The following is a 16,959-nucleotide window of genomic DNA, read 5'->3' as shown; positions in this document are numbered from 1 at the left end:
CGAGTCCCACATTATTGAGCAAGTGTGGGATATTCAGGTTTTCCTAGAAATTATAAAATAAAAATGCACAGAAAAATAAATTGATCTGGTCAGTGTTGGTAGTAAACTGTTAAGCACCATCCAGGGAAGCAGAGACTCTTGGCCAACAGACTTTGGATATTGAGGTTCACTGTCAAGTCCAATCTTAGGCAGAGAGAGAAATCAGGTTTCAGAGAGTTTAGTACTTGGCTTGGAGTCATGCGGGTGGTAAGGGACAGGGAAAGAATAACTTGGGTTTTCTGACTCCAACCCTGGGGGGATTTTTCATGGAACCAAGTTGTTTTTCTAAAGACAATCAGTAATTGTTCATTTAAAGCAAGGAGGAGCGGTCCATTGAAGATTAATTTTGCTCTACAGCAGGGTGACCCATTTAAAACTTCAGCTAGGGTTTTGGTTTTCACTGTTTTAGCAAGAAGCTTTAAGTGGTTCCCTTCCTTGTGTTTGGGTTGCAGAATCAAAAGTGAGGTGGGATAATTATTCCTTTCTCCATCGTGAATAGACAGCCTTTTCTTCCTCCCAGACTCTTAAAGGAGGTCTGGTCTCTCCTTCGAGGTTAGCATTCCCTATTGTTTTGAAGGCAGAAAGCCAGCAAGTTCATATTCCAGGGTCAAAGAGGCGAAGCTGCCTGTGGAGTTCTTTGTTTTGGGGGCCTGAATCCCTCAGTCACTACCCCTGTGTCCTGTTGAACAGAAGGGGAGCGGAGTATAATTTTTGTACCTCCAGTGTCGAAAAGAAAGATGACGGGGGATTCCGGATGTGTAGCTGTGGCTCCTTGCAGGAAGAAAATGGAATAAATGATGGTTCTGGTTGGCAAGTGATGGGTGCCTGAAGCCATTTCTGACCTGGTTCCCCTGGCCGGAGTCACGGGAGGAACGGTTCCCTACAGGAGTCAAAGGGTGCAGGAGGGGCGTCTGGAGGTGGAGGTGCAGGACGGAGAACAGAGGCTTCCTTTCTTGGAAGCCGCCGTGCTGGGAGCTAGCCCATGCCTCAGAGTGGTGTCACCACCAATTGGCCAGTAGCATCTATTGGCGCTGGAGTACCGAAGGTCATGGTGAAGAGGTAAGATACCAGGGGTGGTAGATGGGTGGGTAGACCCTCGTGCTCTCTGGGTTGGTACGAAAGTTGGGCTCGCTCTTGTCGTCTAAGGTTTCTGACCTCGGGGTTTGTGTTTTGTATAATAGTTCACGGGGAGGCAGGTTCTCGAGGTGGGGGCGGGAGGAGATAATCAGAATCGCTTCCGATGTGGTAGTGGGGGCAGGCGGGGAAGGTGGCAAGGGCTTGGGCCTCTTCTAATTGGACTTGAAGACAGAAGAGAGATGGGAAAATTATTTGGACTTGAGTGTTATGAAGCTCTCCAAACCAGTAACAGTCATAACCTCTAGGAGGTGTTTAAGAGAACATTAGCAATGTCCCTGTTTTTCCAATGGACAAAAATCAAGGGTGCATTGTTCTGATTGACCCATAATATTTCTGCAGTGCCCCCAGGGGACCAGTGGAGGAGCAAAGGATGTGAAATTTTAAGTGTGAATTGCTTGTATATTCAGACAAAAACTGCTTAACATTATTCATCTTGCAAAATATTTTTAAAATCGTGCAGAATATTTAGTGACGGAACAAAAAAATGTCAACGTAGTGCCAAATGGAAAAAGCAAGTTCACGACCAGGGTGTTCAGTGTGGTCTCCTTTTGCAACACGAAATGGATAGCTCTCTGCAGAGAAAAAGTCTGGAAAGATGTATTCCAACAAGACTCACCATGCTTGTTCTTTGTTCGGTGGGATAACGGGTGCTTTTTATTTCTTCGTTCTGCTTCTCGGCACTGAATATTTTCATGACAAGCATGTATTGCTTTTGTAATAAGAAAAAAGTGCAACATGGGTTTTTATTTTTAAAAACTGAAGGCAAATCTAAACAACAACAACAACAACAGCAACACCCTGCTGCCTTTGTGCTTCGGATGGCGGAGAGAGTAGAGCTCTTTCATCTCATGGGGGTGTAGATGTGGGGGGGGGGCGGGGGGGGGGGCGGATAATGACTCAGAGCCAGTGGAAATGCGGCCAGCCAGCGGAACAAGTTTCAAACAGGAAAGTGCTTGCGGGGTGACCTCTGGGGTCAGCTGCAGAGCTTACTGCGGATTCCACAAAGAAAAGAAAGAGGATCCAGAAGGGCGTGGGGTTGGGTCAGCTGGGCGGGTGTGTCCCACTTAAAAAACAAAGGTGCTTTGATGTCCTCCCCAGCAGGCTGGCACCTGAATGCGTGGCCCGCTCTCTCCTGCAGCCATTAGGGAGTTAGAAGCATCCACCTCCAAAGGGAAGATCCATCAGGAGGAAAGATTTCAGGTAATTTCCCCCTCCCTGTACAGAAGTGTGATTAAGCATGTGCTTGGAAGAGTGTTTTTTTTTGTCTTTCCCTCACTGTAAATAGAGATGCTTTGTTTTTCTCTCATTCCCCGTGATGTTGATAATGACTTTCATAGACGCGTACTAACGTTCGGTGCTCACGTTGTGCTTCCCTTGCATCCATCAGGAGAGCGAAGTGTGTGGACTGTGCCTTTCGCGGCTCTGAGATGATGGGGAACTGCTGAGCTGGGGGCTTCTGGGCTGCACTGGAGGTCTGCTCTCCCAGGGCTCCTATGCAGCGTGTGGAGCCTTCCTGCCAGGCTCCCGTGGGCCCACGTGGGGGTGGCCTATTCCCCAACCCCCCTATGTTGGCTCAGTGAACTAAGGGCATGCTTTGAGAGAGGATGGGAGTCATGACGAGGCCAACCCTGCTACGAAGCCCTCTCATTATGGCACCGAGAGCTCAAGCTGGAAATTGGACGGTCAGTGGTTCGAATCCACGCTCTGCCATAGACTGATTGTGTGATCTCAGAAAATGTAATGCATTTCTCTGAGACTTAACTTTCGACATGTAGAAAACACAGATTACCGTCTTGTGTCTGGAGGTTGTATATAAATATGTTACAATGCTGGTCTTCTCTGCTTTTCAGCTGAGGTGGGTGCGTTCCAGAGGGAGGTACTAGCTAGGCGGCCTAAGCGGGACTTTCAAGGAGATGCAGATCTACCCAAGAGAGTGAGCTTAGAAATGTGTGTGCCTCCTGCAGAACCTCACCTGGAGACACCTAAAGGTCAGAGGTGAAGGCTGCCTAGCTGCTCTGGGGGAAGGAATGATGTCGGCCTCCTGTGCCTCAAAGAAGCAGCCAAAGGCTGTGTGGGGAGGGAGGGAGGGGGCAGCAGGAAGGGAAAGAGGAAGTCCACGTGGAATGGCTTGCGGAAGGCTAGGGAGCTGTAGGGGTCACGGGGGGAGGGGGTGAGGCGGGGAAGCACGGTCCATGCTGAGGAAAAGAGGGCACATGATCCCGGTGACGGGCTGGGGTGAAGGAGTGGTGGTCCAGTTCCTGAAGAATCCACGAACTTGCCTCCACGAGGAAGGCGATCTCAATAGCTTCCATAACGTGGAAACGATGCGCCATTGTGCCCAGGCCCAGCAGCTGAGCTCTTTCGCTCACCCCACCTCTCCCTCCCCTTCCTCCCACGCCAACTCTGGAGGAGGAGATAGCCTCTCGAGAGGGGAGGAGGTGAGAATACCTGGACCGGGAAGACAGAAAAAGCCGACCACAGCCCCGACACACTACAGGTTTCGAGACCGTAGCAGGCCAGGATGGAGGAGGAAAGGAATTGGAATTTTAGACGAAATCTGAGCTTTTATTCTTCTGACGTGAGAGTCAACACAAAATGGAAGTTAGTCTATTTGGTGACTAGGAGTGATGGGAGGACTTTTTATTATGTGAAAATGACCACAGATATCATGGAATTCACTCAAGTTTCCTTGGAAGGACGGGATGAATCAGCCCCATAAAGTGGTTTGAAAGGTGCAGAGTTGAAGGAGAGGATAAAGCTCTTTTCTCATTGCCCCCTGAATTAGTCAGGGTTCTCTAGAGAAATAGAACCAATAGGATACCTATTTGTCATCTATCTATCTATCTATCTATCATCTACCATCTATTGTGATTTTAAAATAAACTCGTTCTCATGATTATAGAGGCTGGCAAGTCCAAAATCTCCAGGGTGGGCTGGCAGCCTGGAGACCCAGGGAAGAGCTGATATTGCAGCTCAAGTCTAAAGGCCATCTGCTGGCAGAACTTCTTGCTCTGGGAAGATCAGCTTTTCTATTTCCGTCAACCCCCTTTGACTGATTAGATGAGGCCCACCCACGTTATGGAGGGATATCTGCGTTACTCAAATTCCACTGATTTAAATGTCAATCTCACCCCAAAACACCCTCACAGAAACATTCAGAATGTTGTTTGAGCAAATATCTGGGCACCATGGCCCAGTCAAGTTGACACAGAATTAACCATCACACTACTCTGAGTCCTGTGTATCCATATTATTGCTTTAGGTTACATTTATGGAAGTGAAATCTCATAGGACATGTTTCTAAAGTGAAAAGTTTATGTAAAATTATAAGATCTTTAAATATAAAGCCCAAGTACCTCCTAGGAAGTTTTCTTTAAAAAAGAAAATTTACAAATTCACTCTACTGTATGAGACTACATGATTCTACAATTCTCCATACCTTCATGACCCCTGGATATTATTTTTATGAGCCTTAGGTACTATCTTTAAAAAAAAAAAAGGATTTGCTAATGTGATAGTCAAAAACTGGTATTTTACTATTTGATTTTGCATTTGTAATTTTGGTTATTGTGAAATTTAACATTTATTAGGATGTTTACTGACCACTGTAGTTCTCCCTTGGCTCTTGACCTCTTCGTGGTTTGCCAAGTTTTCTATTAGCCACTTTCAGACCAGTTAAATTTAAATATATGTTTTCACCTGTTCCAGTCTTCAAAAGGAGAGGCAATGTTCCAAACAGCACTGATTTACAGCTCAGCAAAAGGACAACCTTGTGAGCCCTGCATATACTTTTCCCACAGGGAAATCAGAGCCCATGAACATTCTCCTCCCGCTAGACCCTTTTCAGGTGTAACAGAACAACAGTAAGTGTGAGAAATAAACAATCTACAGACAGAAAGCGCTCAAGAAAAAAAGCAAAACCTATAATACAAAAATACCACCGTCACCCAGCTGCCTGTGGGATCTGCTCATCCTTTTGCATTGTGGCCTTAGGAGCGGAGGTGGGACAGATGGTCATTCTGTGGACCCCAGAGCCCACTGCTCCAGCCTTTTAGGGGTGAATTATTCGTATCACCTCAGGGCATCAAAGAAACAATTTTAGCATTGTCAACAGCATTTTCCGGCCCTGGCCCAACACTTTTAGAGAAAGATCTGACATTATTTTGCCATCAAACCAAGCTCAACTCCCTCTCTCAACAAAGGATAAGAAAGGTCATGGGAATAGCAGGTGTCTCACAGTCAATGCAATATGGCAGCGGGAGAGGGTACAATATGGTTCTTATTTTACCTACCCCCCGCCCCGAACCTTGGGCAGCTCTTGGAGTTATTGAAGGTCTAATAGCTCTCAAAACCCTCCCAACCCAACAGAGATGCAGCTTAGGTGGTCACTATTATTCTCTAATAAGCTAGGTTGCAAGAAAGAAAGAAACCAGAATCCTTGAAGTTTTGTACCTTGGTTATTTTAAGCCTTTTGGAGCCTGTTTCTAAGGGCTCTGTTTCCAGAAAATAATTAGCAGCAAATGGAAGCACTGCAGGAAAGCCTGGAGGACATTGGATGATGTTCATGGACAATTAACTAGGAAGAGTTTCTTGGAAAACTGGAACCAGCCTCTTGTACCTGTTCCATTTTCCTGGTTGTCTCCCGGTTGGGTGCTTGGAAGAGAAAAAATTGAAATTTGGCTTTCCTGGAGATTGGGAAGGGAGAGCACTAGTCATGGAATGGGAGAAGAAATATGGTATTTCTGTGATCTTCTCTCAGCAGCCATGGTTGTTCGGCTGCTCCCAGAGTCACATTCTACAGGGTCAGGCAGTTCAGTGTCTTAGTCTGCTTGAGCCACCATAACAAATATCATAGACTAGGTAGCTTAAACAATAGAAACTTGGGGCGCCTGGGTGGCCCGGTCAGTTAAGCCTCTGACTCTTGATTTTGGCTCAGATCGTGATCTCACGGTTCGTGAGTTCAAGCCCTGTGTCAGGCTCTGTGCTGACAGTGTGATGCCCGTTTGGGATTCTCTCACTCTCTCCCTCTCAAAACAAAGAAATAAAATTAAAAAAACCCCCAAAACCTAGAAACTTATTCTCTTCCTGTTTTGAAGGCTGGAAGTCTGAGATCAGGGTGCCAGAATGGTCAGATTCTGGTGAGAGCCCTCTTCCTAGTTTGCGGATGGCTGTCTTCTCACTGTGTCCTCACATGGGAGAGGGAGGTGGGAGGAGCTCTCTGGTGTCTTTTCTTATAGGGGATCTAATTCCATCATGAGGGCCCCGCCCTAATGACATCCTGTGAGCCTAATTATGTACGCCCCCTCCCCAAGGCCCGTCTCCAAATACCATCACACTGGGGGTTAGGGCTTTGACATGAATTTTGGACACAACTCAGTCCACAGCAGTGAAATTGATTGAAACAAGTTTGAGGTCCTGATGCCATGCTCCATTTCTCATCCTTCCTTCTCTCCCACATTTCCCGTCTGTTTTTTGTTCTTCTGTGTGTGGTGTTAGGTCCCGAGGCGTAGATACTGTCTGGTACCTTGTTAGCTAAGGTAAAACACTGAGGCTGTTGCTGTACGACTTCTCATCTTTCCTCATTATGAAAGCGATGTTGGCTATCTCTTTGAAACGTCTCAGTGTTTCTTTAGCATGGCCCACCAGAGTTCAGTGCCATAAGCCAGGCCAAGTACTCTGGTGAGCACAAAGAGAGCAACCTTAAGTCCTCCAGCCCATATGGGAACAACCTAGACACGAAGTGTTGCCAATGGCCACGTAGTAGGTAAGTATCTGTGGGCCACGTAGTCTCTTGTAACTACTCAACTCTGCCATCACACCTTGAAAGCAGCTGTAGACCATATGGAAATGAATGGAGCATGGCTCTTTTCCACTGAAAATAATGTACGAAAAATGGGTAGTAGGCCAATCTGGCCCATGGATCATAGTCTGCTGACCCCCGAATTACACCCTGTCCCTCAGTTTCTTGCTCACTCTTTGCTCCCTTCTCTGCTCCAGCGTTGGCCTGTCAAATATCTTTTTGATTACCTTCATTTCCTTTGTCCTTACAACCAGTTTCTTTGTCTCTATTTTTTGAAACTTTCTGCTACTGGTTAGTTCCAGTAGTCCCCCTATTTGAGGAATGACCCCTAAAGCCTTAATCTGGTGTGGGGTTTGTGAGCTGGCCACTTGTCTGTGGGAGGCAAAGGCCAATCAGAACGAGATGATGACTGAATGTTTTTCTCTCTGTTTCAGACTATTTCGGGAATTTGGATGCCCTTTACAGTGCATTACATCCCCGGGGAGAATCTGGAGCCCATAGATCAATGGCCATCAGTCTAATCCTGGTTGCCAGGCACCTGTAGCTATGGTAATCCACTAGGCATCTTGATTTAGATCTTGATTGCACAAATCTCTTTGGATAGGAAGAAGATGGCAGGTTGCTAACGAGCTGAAGTTTGACTTATCCAGTGAACAAAGATCAACCATGGCTGCTGAACATCTCAATCCTAGAAAGACAGATAGCCTTCCTTCATGTGTCAGCCCTCCTCTCTGCAGGATATTGAAGGATGAGCAGCCTGACAGGTGTTACTTTTCCCATAATGAGTTTCATTCCTGGAGCCTCCTCTGCCAATACCTACTGGGTCCCAGCCACCATGGTGCTTTGTGCCTGGATTAGGGTCCCTGCTCCCACCTTTGCCTTCTCAATCCAGCAGAGAGTGTGATCCTTTCGAAACAAATCAAGGTATCATTCCTCTGTTCAAGGTCCTGTAGAGGATCTTCAGAGTAAAAACCCAAATCTGACAAAGGCCTCCAAGGCCCCAGATGATCTGCCCTCCTGCTCTTTTCCTGCCCCATTACTGTTCCAACTGGATCTTCTCCAACTTTCCCTGCCACTGGCCCCACTGTAGCCAAAGTCTTCTCAATATTACCCAGAGGCTCCGGGCACATTCCATCCCCTGCATGGTTTGTCTGGCACTCCCTAGTCCCCTTACCCTGAGCAATTTTTCTCTAGGGCACTAATACTGATATACTATGTACTTACCTATTTATCTGTGTATTATCTCTCTTCTCCACTAGAATGCAGAACACGCTGAGGGCAGGGATGTAGTCTAGCTGATACTTGGTTTTACCCTTAGGACCTAGAACAATATGTAATACAGAACAAACCCTCCTGTTGTATTATATATGTGTGTGTGTGTGTGTGTGTGTGTGTGTGTGTGTGTGTATTTTAATAGATGAATGGGTTACTAAATGTAACCTGCGGATTTTTTTTCTGTGTTACAAAAATTCTTCCCTTAATAAATAATCCATGTGCATGGATGTGACCACTTTTCAGGAGATATAAAGTAATAGGACTAACTGCTTCCAAATCAGTAGTAACATTCTTTTTTATACTGTGCACTTCTCCATGGCACTACATTTTACCTTATTTCTTTGCTCACAGAAATGAGTAAAATACTTATTAAATATTAATAGGGAATGAGCTAGGTTGGCCTTTCCTGGCATGCATTCCATGGAACATTAAATCCAGGGAGCTGCTCTATGGAAGGAGGGCACTCTTAACGTATCAGTTTGGGACGAACTCAAATCATGACAGCTAATAATTATAAAAATTGACATTGATTGGTTGTTACTGGGTGTCAGCCTCCGTGCCACATGCGTTACAAACTCACCTCTTTAATCCTGTTTGTCCCACCCAGTTATAACACACAGTAGCATATTAAAGGCCCTGAGAAGTCCTGCAGTAAAGAAACTTGTTTAATTTTCTTTAGCCCAGCATTCCCCAAATTTATTTGCTTACAGAGCCACTTATTTTTCAGCACCCCAGGGATGCTTATTAACACCTCATGCATCTATTGTTCTGCAAAACACAAATTGGAAAATGCTGCTTTAGATAAGGGAAATAAGTAGGAAAGCAGAATTATGGCAAAACAGATTATTGCAAGGAACTAAATAAGCATTGACCTTAAGGGTCTTTTAAATTAAGACAGCTATCTGCTGGATGCCAGGTGATAAGAAACGATAGCATCTTTTTAGGCCCAGTGGCATAATCTCCCTTTAATTGTCCGAGAAAATCAAACTGTGTTTCTGAGGATCAATATGTACCTAAGGAAAACTTTTCCATACTCATGGGATAGATTCTAAGATTTGACTGATCTAAACCTTATCCATTAAAAAAAATGTTGGTTTGGGGACGCCTGGGTTAGCGTCCGGCTTCAGCTCAGGTCACCATCTCATGTGCTGACAGCTCAGAGCCTAGAGCCTGGTTCGGGTCTGTGTCTCCCTCTCTCTCTCTGCCCTTCCCCCGGTCATGCTCTGTCTCTCTCGCTTTCACATTCAAAAATGTTTGTTTGGGTCATTAGGAAGGGGTCCTTTTTTTTTTTTTAATGTTTATTTATTTTTGAGAGAGAGACAGACAGAACGAGAGCAGGGGAGGGGCAGAGAGAGAGGGAGACACAGAATCCGAAGCAGGCTCCAGGCTCTGAGCTGTCAGCACAGAGCCTGACGGGGGCTCGAACTCACAAACCGTGAGGTCGTGACTTGAGCTGATGTCAGAAGCTTAACTGACTGAGCCACCAGGCGCCCCAGGAAGGGGTCCTTAACATTGTCAGGGTGGGTAAAAATTGTGTCACTTTGGAATAGAAACTACCTAATTTGAAAGTAAGTTGAAGAAGTGTCTGTATGTATGCACAAGTGTGGACATACGTACACGTACGTGCTTACGTATGTGTGTTGTCAGAGCTTTTTCTGGCTGTAGAATGTGGTCTGATGTCTTGCAATACTGGTCGAGGCCCAGAAGGACTCCTTGTCCGGTTCTGTAGTCTGTTGAGTGTGGGCAAGGGGCTGCGAGTGGAGATGAAAAGGAAGAGAGATTGTTCCCTAGCAGACAAAAGAGCCCCGAGAATGGGTCCTACTGTCTTGTCTATTAAGAAAGGCATTCTTCCATCTGGCAAAGTCTGTATTCCTCTGTGAGTCTATTCTTCCTAAACTAAGTTTCCCTGAATGGATTTTTACACCAAGACTTAATGATTCTTGCGACCATCGTCTGTCATGATGATCCTTACAGTGATAATATGTTATTCGAGTTTCCTTGAGAAAGCCCCTGCTTTCTTGCTCTGACTGGGACACGAAGCATTCAAAGACAGTGAAGAAAGGCACGGGAAGAATAGGAACAAATTATGAATCTGGCACCATTTAACTCTCGCAAAAATCCACTGGAGTGCAAAAACGATTCTGTGCTTCCGTTTCGTCAAATAATCTCGTCTTCACTTTAAAAAGAAGAGGAAGTGACTTACGGACCGCTAGGGAAAAGTCTGAGCAGAAATTTCAAGTCTGAAACCACGGGGACCTCATTCACCGTTGTATGGGATACAGCACAGAGCCCAGAGAGTCCTGTGCGTCAAGGGGGCTCGGGAGATGTTGAGAGAAGGGCTAAGGCAAGGAGGAAATGTCGAATTATTCAGGACATATGCTTCTGTGTCTGTGACGCTGGGGTGTGGCACAAAAGAGTTCAGGGTGGGAATGAGGAACAGGGTACAAAACAGGAAACACGTATCAGACCCAGCTGTGTGCCAGGCACCGTCGTGGATGCCTCGTGTCTTTTAACTCATTCAATCCTACAACCACCATAGGGGGCAGATTTCATTACCCTCGTTTTACAGAGGAGGGCCTGGGAACATAGGTAATTGGCGACCTGTGCCGGATCACACAGCTGATGGTGGAGCCAGGACTGAAACCGCGTGGACACACTTGCGGGTCTGCGCTCCTGACCACTGGACGACACTGCCCGGGAAACGGCGCAAGGTTAAGGGCAAGGCTTGGAAGCCAGACCCTCTCTCCCATCACTTAGCCTCCTTAAGCCTTAGTTTTCTTACTTCTTACTTATTAGACGAGAACATCAATTCCCATCTCATGGGGGGTGGGTATGGGCTGAGAGGGGCAAGAGAGGGGTTACAAGGGGGCAGGAGGAACCTTTGGATGAGACAGACGTGTTCGTTCCCTCGATTGTGGTGATGGTTCCATAAGTGTCTACATATGTCAAAACTTAGCAAACTGCCCTCGTTATGCAGTGGGTGGCATTTCGTTCATACTTGGATCGAACTGTCCGCCAGCAAAACAGACTAATCCAGGATCAATCCAGCTTGTGCAGAGCTCCTACCAGTGCTTTCTAAACTGTGCATTGAGGGGACCCTGGGGCTGGAGGCTGAGGGCAGTGGTCGGGGCGGGTGGGGTGGGAATCACGTGGGTCGAGCTCAGCCTCCAGCTCTCCTTCCACTGACCTCGGTCACTGGTGGGGCTTGGTTTTCCCCGGGGAGGTTGCACCCAAGGGAAAGGAAGAAGAGGGCCAGGGAAGGGCGTGGTGGGGGGTCCCCTACAACCTGCCTCGGAACCAAACATTGGCATCGCATCCTGTGTCAGATAAGCTCCCCCGGGGGAGCGCTCGTGCCCCTGGCAATGGAGACCACGCACGAGTGCCCACGCTCCTTGACAGCCGTTCCAAGGACTGGGACACAAAAGGGAGTCCACGCGGTGTCATGAAGAGGTTCTTCTCGGTGCTGCCTCAGGGATTTGTCAAAGTACAGCACCCCAAGGCCCCTTCCCTGGGACTGAGTCGGGGCATCTCCACGCCCCTGGGGTGCGTCCAGGGGCTGTGCCAGCAGGACGCTGGTAGACTGGGCAGAGGGCTGGCTGTGGGCTAAAGTGCCCTGGCTCCAAGCGTGGCTCCCCTGTCTGTGTGACCCTCAGGCAAGTCATTAGTCGTCATGGACAATAGCTCCCTGTGGGTTAGACAGCGTGAGGGGCTGAATTGTGAGCCCCCTCCGCCACTTCCTGTTTTGAAGTCCTAACCCCCAGTACCTCAGCATGCAACCCTATTTGGAGGTAAGATCTTTAAAGAGGTGATCGAGTTAAAATGAGGCCACCGGGATGGGCCCGAAGCCCATGTGACTGGTGTCCTCCTGAGAAGACGAGGGGAGAGCACACAGATGTGTGCACAGAGGAGAGGCCATGGGAGGCCACAGAGAGAAGGCGGCCCTAACCCAAGTCAAAGACAGGGGTCTCAGAAGAGGCCAGCCCTGCCAACATCTTGAATTTGGACTTGCTAGCCTCCGGAATTGTGGGAAAATACATTCCTGTGGGCTAAGCCGCGCAGGCTGTGGGCTTTGCGACGGCAGGCCCGGCCCACTAATGGAGACGGGGACGCTGCGCCTAGTGCCTGGCACACAGCTGAGCCCCGCAAACGGGAGTCAGCATTGTTGTTATACTAACTGTTTGAACAGAATATGCAGGAAGCCCCGAGTACCCATCGCGGTGGCCGAGAGGAGATCGTGGTGTTTCACGTCTGGCTCGGGGCTGCTTTCCTGCAGGGATCGTTCTCCCGCTGTGCCCTGAAGGCTGGTGGGGGGGGGGGGTGTCTGTGGGCACAGGCAGAGGGGGCAGCGCTTGGTATTGAGAAGCAGAGCGACTCTCTCTGTCCTGGTAGAGAGCTGGTGCCGTGCGCAAGCCTGTCAGGTTATTTACGGTGCTGTGGACGGCCGGCATCTGGGGAGTGGTGCCCAGATGCGAAAAACTCCGACCAAGTGGGAAGGTGCTAGCAAGGAATCTGGTCACTGAGCTTCTAGGAGGCATTCTGAGCTCCTGGGGGTAATGTAAGTAAGACACCAGCGGAGGCCGTAGCCGGGAGGCAATGGGATGCGTTTGCCTACCTCGGAACGCTTTGGGGAGGTGTTCGGCGAGCCTCTCGCGAAGCTTCCTTTCCTTCTTCCCAGCCAGCCAGGGGCTCCCTCCTCCCACAGACGGTGCCTCCCTGGGTTGTGAGACGGAGCTCACGTTTCACTGGGCTTGCTGGCCGTCTGTCCCACTGGACCTGCGGACGCCGTGACGGCAGGGGATTTGCAGTTTCCGTCTCTGTCTCCTTGGGGGTGCTGAATACATGCTTGTTCGTTTGAGTTTCTGAATACAGGTCTCATACTATTAGCCAACACTTAACTCTAAGATGTTTGTTCACTCTGAGCCGGGCCCTGTTCTGTGCACCTCAAAGTTAGTAACTCATTGGGGCGCCTGGGTGGCTCCGTCGGTTGAACGTCCGACTTTGGCTCAGGTCACGATCTCGCGGTCTGTGAGTTCGAGCCCCGCGTCGGGCTCTGGGCTGACAGCTCGGAGCCCGGAGCCTGTTTCGGATTCTGTGTCTCCCTCTCTCTCTGCCCCTCCCCTGCTCATGCTGTGTCTCTCTCTCAAAAATAAACATTAAAAAAGAATAATAACTCATTTAATTCTCTAACTGCCCCCTTTGAAGTCCCTGCTCTCAAGGCACGGGAGGGTCAGCGCTTACCCAGGGCCTCATGCCTCCTCGGAAGGAGGATTCAGACCCAGGCTATCTGGCTCCAGAATTCAGCCACAGGACATCCTGTCGCCACCCTGGGGTCAGTGGTCACTTTTGGCAATGCTTCCCTTTCTCACCGAGGATTCTTAACCTTTTATATAACCTCCTGCATTCTGGTGATGTCTATGTGCTCTTTCCTGGAATGCCGCTTTTAACGACGTTAAAAACATAAAATGCGTAGGATTACAAAGGAAACCAATTATAGTGAAATACAGCTATTGAGATATTAAAAATATCCTAATGTGTTCATTTGCAAGATGATAATATACGCACCTCTTTATTAACATGTGAAATGACAAGAGCTAGCAGTAGGTTTAATAGCTACTGTGATTCCCAGTCGTCAGTAGTATTTGGAGAGATCACGAAGTGAAATTTGGAGACATTCGCAATAACGATAAAGCGATACTGAAGATGCCTGAGATTTCTGTTGGTGACAAAGTCACAGGCACTTCTCGCACGGTTATGGGTTGTTGTCTGCGTTCATACTAGAAGGAAAGGGCAAATTGCAGTGAGAAATTAGTAAAAATGAGAATGTATATTTTCTATCATCCAAATACACAGGTCTCCTCTAAATTCAAGAACTCTGTGTGGACTCCAGGTCAAGGACCGCGGTTCTGGACACTCTAGATGTGGACCAGCAGAATCAGCATCACCTGGAAGCTTGTCGAAAGAGAATGTCACCCCCACCCCAGACCCACGCATCGCAGTCTGTTCTTCAACAAGATCTCCGGGTAATCTGTGTGCACATAATGATTTGAGAGGCAAGGCAAAACAAAAACTTGACCAAGCCTGCTTGGGTCAGACCAGCTAAGAGCTGAGTAGTTGATCAGTATCAAAAAGGTATGATTGTAGGTGTGTTTCCTACCGTTCTCTCTGCTTTTTGTAACTTCCACCCCAGGGTGGGGGATAATTTCATTGATTGGTGACATTGGACAATGGCTACTGCTGGTATGTATAGCTTCTCGGTCTCCCCTTGGGATCACCGTCCCTTGGGCGGGTGTTTTATTCTCTTTACTTGCCTCCCCCGGGTGATGGGTGGATTGACAGGCGGGTTCTGTTCCTTGAAAGGGGTTAGTGGGAAGTTGTCTACTGTTTCACCTGTGACAGGGGGCACGTTAGTATGCTTCGCACGGAGGAATATTTTGGATCTTAGACCCAAGTCCAGTTCTCCAAGCCAGCTTCACCAGCATCAGAACGGAAATAGCAATTTAATTTTTTTCCCGGCCCTATTCCTTAATTGGTTCCACAATTTCTGAAGAAGGATTTAATTAATTAGTCCCCTCAAATCCTAACAATGCTGATTGTTGGGAAACATACAGCCAAGCGTATGAAAGTCTAAGAGTGCGTTTTTGTAATAACCTTGTTCCTGGATCATTTCTATGGTCCTGCTCTCGTTTTTTCCTTCTATTTCCCCCTTTCTTTGAATCTGTGTTCTCTCTCTGTTATGGTATCTTGTTCTGTTTTCTCTATCCTTATAAGCCTTTTAAAACCATTTTTAGAATAGGGTAGGGCACAGATTCATAAATAAAGACCTAACTATGAAAGCAAGTAAATATAAATCTCAGTAGGCACAGGCTAAACCTACGTGGGGGCCATTGCATTGCACAACTGTGGGGGATGCTATTCTTATTGTTTATGTAAATAGTGCTCTTTGAGCACCAACAGAGCACAAGGTGAATAGTGAAATTATGCAACGGTGGCTGTGGTCCAGGACTTTGGACAAATTTAGTCTCTGTAGACTAGTTGGCAATGCGTTACCGAAAAATGATGAAGAAGTTTCTAGTAACCAAGGGCATTTGGGGTAGGCTGTTCATTTGTAAAACTGTTCTTAAAACATTCCAAAAATGTTCTACACTCTCGGGATACATGGATGAATGGAGGTGGCCTCCTTCTTCACTTAGCTTAGAGTATTCGATGATTTGAAAGCCAGGAATTGGAACACGGCAGGGGGACAGGATCGGGACATTCTCCTGCCAAATGAGTCCAAATGCTTCCCATTGCAGGTAGAGTGCCTTACTTGGGCTCCTGTGAGCTGCACGGTCCAGCTGTCCCCACCTTTTTACCTGCCTTCCCCGCCACAGTCACTTCCCTGTTCACTAGGCTTCGGCCACGTGGGCTATTCCTTGGCGCCAACAACTGCCCAGACTCCGTTCATCCTCAAGGCTGTCGGCATATACTCCTCCCCCTGCCTGGAACACCCTGCCCTGCCAGCTTTACCAGTCCGGCGCCAGTCATCATCCTACAAGGCTGGACTCAAATGTCACTCTTTCGGAGAAGCCTTGGCTGGCTCCTCAGACCAGGCTCCCTTCCCAGCCCCTACCGTGTTGTGGATGGGTAGCTGTTTCCGTCATCATTTCTTTAGGGTCGTTTTTCCTACCAGACCGTAAGCTCCTGAGATCATGGGCTGTGCTCGTCCTGTTGATTACCACTTTATTGCCAGCTAGGCCTGCAGTGCCCAGCACAGAGTAGGGCTTCGTTGAATAATCTGCTGAATGAGTAAATGGAAAAAATGGAAAGAAGGCCCCTGGATACTATTGAAATGGTGGAAAAGATATTGAATGAGGCAAATGTAAATGTGAAGCGGAACATGTTTATGTCATTTTTAAAAAGAAGGGAGAAGATGAGTTCCACTCATTGCCTGAACATGTTGAGAGGCCGTTGTACGTGAGTTGGGCCAGCTGTGGGGTTCACTGTAGGAGATGAGCAGCTCTCCCATTTTCCAGAAATGCCAGGTGTTGGAAGATGGGTTAAAACTGCATAAAAAGAAGAAAAGTTGGACATGAACAATTTTCTGAATTTCGAGAATAATGAAATTTGGACAAGAAAGGCAGCATGTCCTAGTGGTGAGGAGTCAGACATTGGGTTCAAAGTCTTACTTTACTGCTTACTAGCTCTGTGACCTTGGGCAAATTACCTATCTTCTCTGTGTGTCATTAAAAGAGAGAGAGGGAGAGAGAGAGAGAGAGAGAGAGGCTCCTGGGTGGCTCAGTTGGTTAAGCGTCCTACTTCGGCTCAGGTCATGATCTCATGGTTTGTGGGTTCAAGCCCCATATCGGGTTCTGCACTGACAGCTCAGAGCCTGGAGCCTGCTTTGGATTCTGTGTCTCCCTCGCTCTCTGCCCTTACCCCGCTCACACTTTGTCTCTCTCTCTGTCTCTCCCAAAAATAAATAAATAAACGTTATAAAAAAATAAAGGAGAGAGAAAGAGGATAATAATGGCACCCACATCATAGGCAGGGTGAATATGTAATTTATTATTTCACCCCAGACACTTTTGAGAACAAAGCGTGGGGGAACTATCAATAATTTTTGCTGGGATAATAGGAGTAAATTGGTACTACACCCCACACAGGAAGAGGTAGGTCATTCTACTCATGAAGTGTTAAAAGGATTAAAGAAATTAATGCATGTAACTTAC

General features: G+C 47.5%; 1 long non-coding RNA gene across 1 annotated transcript in view; it reads left to right on the top strand.

Moving 5' to 3' along the window:
• Positions 1 to 14,947, top strand: part of LOC109251361 (uncharacterized) — a 32,765-nt gene extending 17,818 nt beyond the window's left edge. Inside the window, exon 3 of the long non-coding RNA XR_002073483.2 lies at positions 14,102 to 14,947. This is a non-coding gene — a long non-coding RNA (uncharacterized LOC109251361). The remainder of the gene's footprint in view (positions 1 to 14,101) is intronic.
• The last annotated feature ends 2,012 nt before the right edge of the window (positions 14,948 to 16,959 follow it).

The sequence above is a fragment of the Panthera pardus genome, unplaced genomic scaffold (genome assembly GCF_024362965.1).
Source record: "Panthera pardus isolate Hobbes unplaced genomic scaffold, ASM2436296v1 HiC_scaffold_16, whole genome shotgun sequence".
In the NCBI taxonomy this organism is placed as follows: domain Eukaryota; kingdom Metazoa; phylum Chordata; class Mammalia; order Carnivora; family Felidae; genus Panthera; species Panthera pardus.
This window is presented reverse-complemented; position numbering and strand designations above follow the sequence as displayed.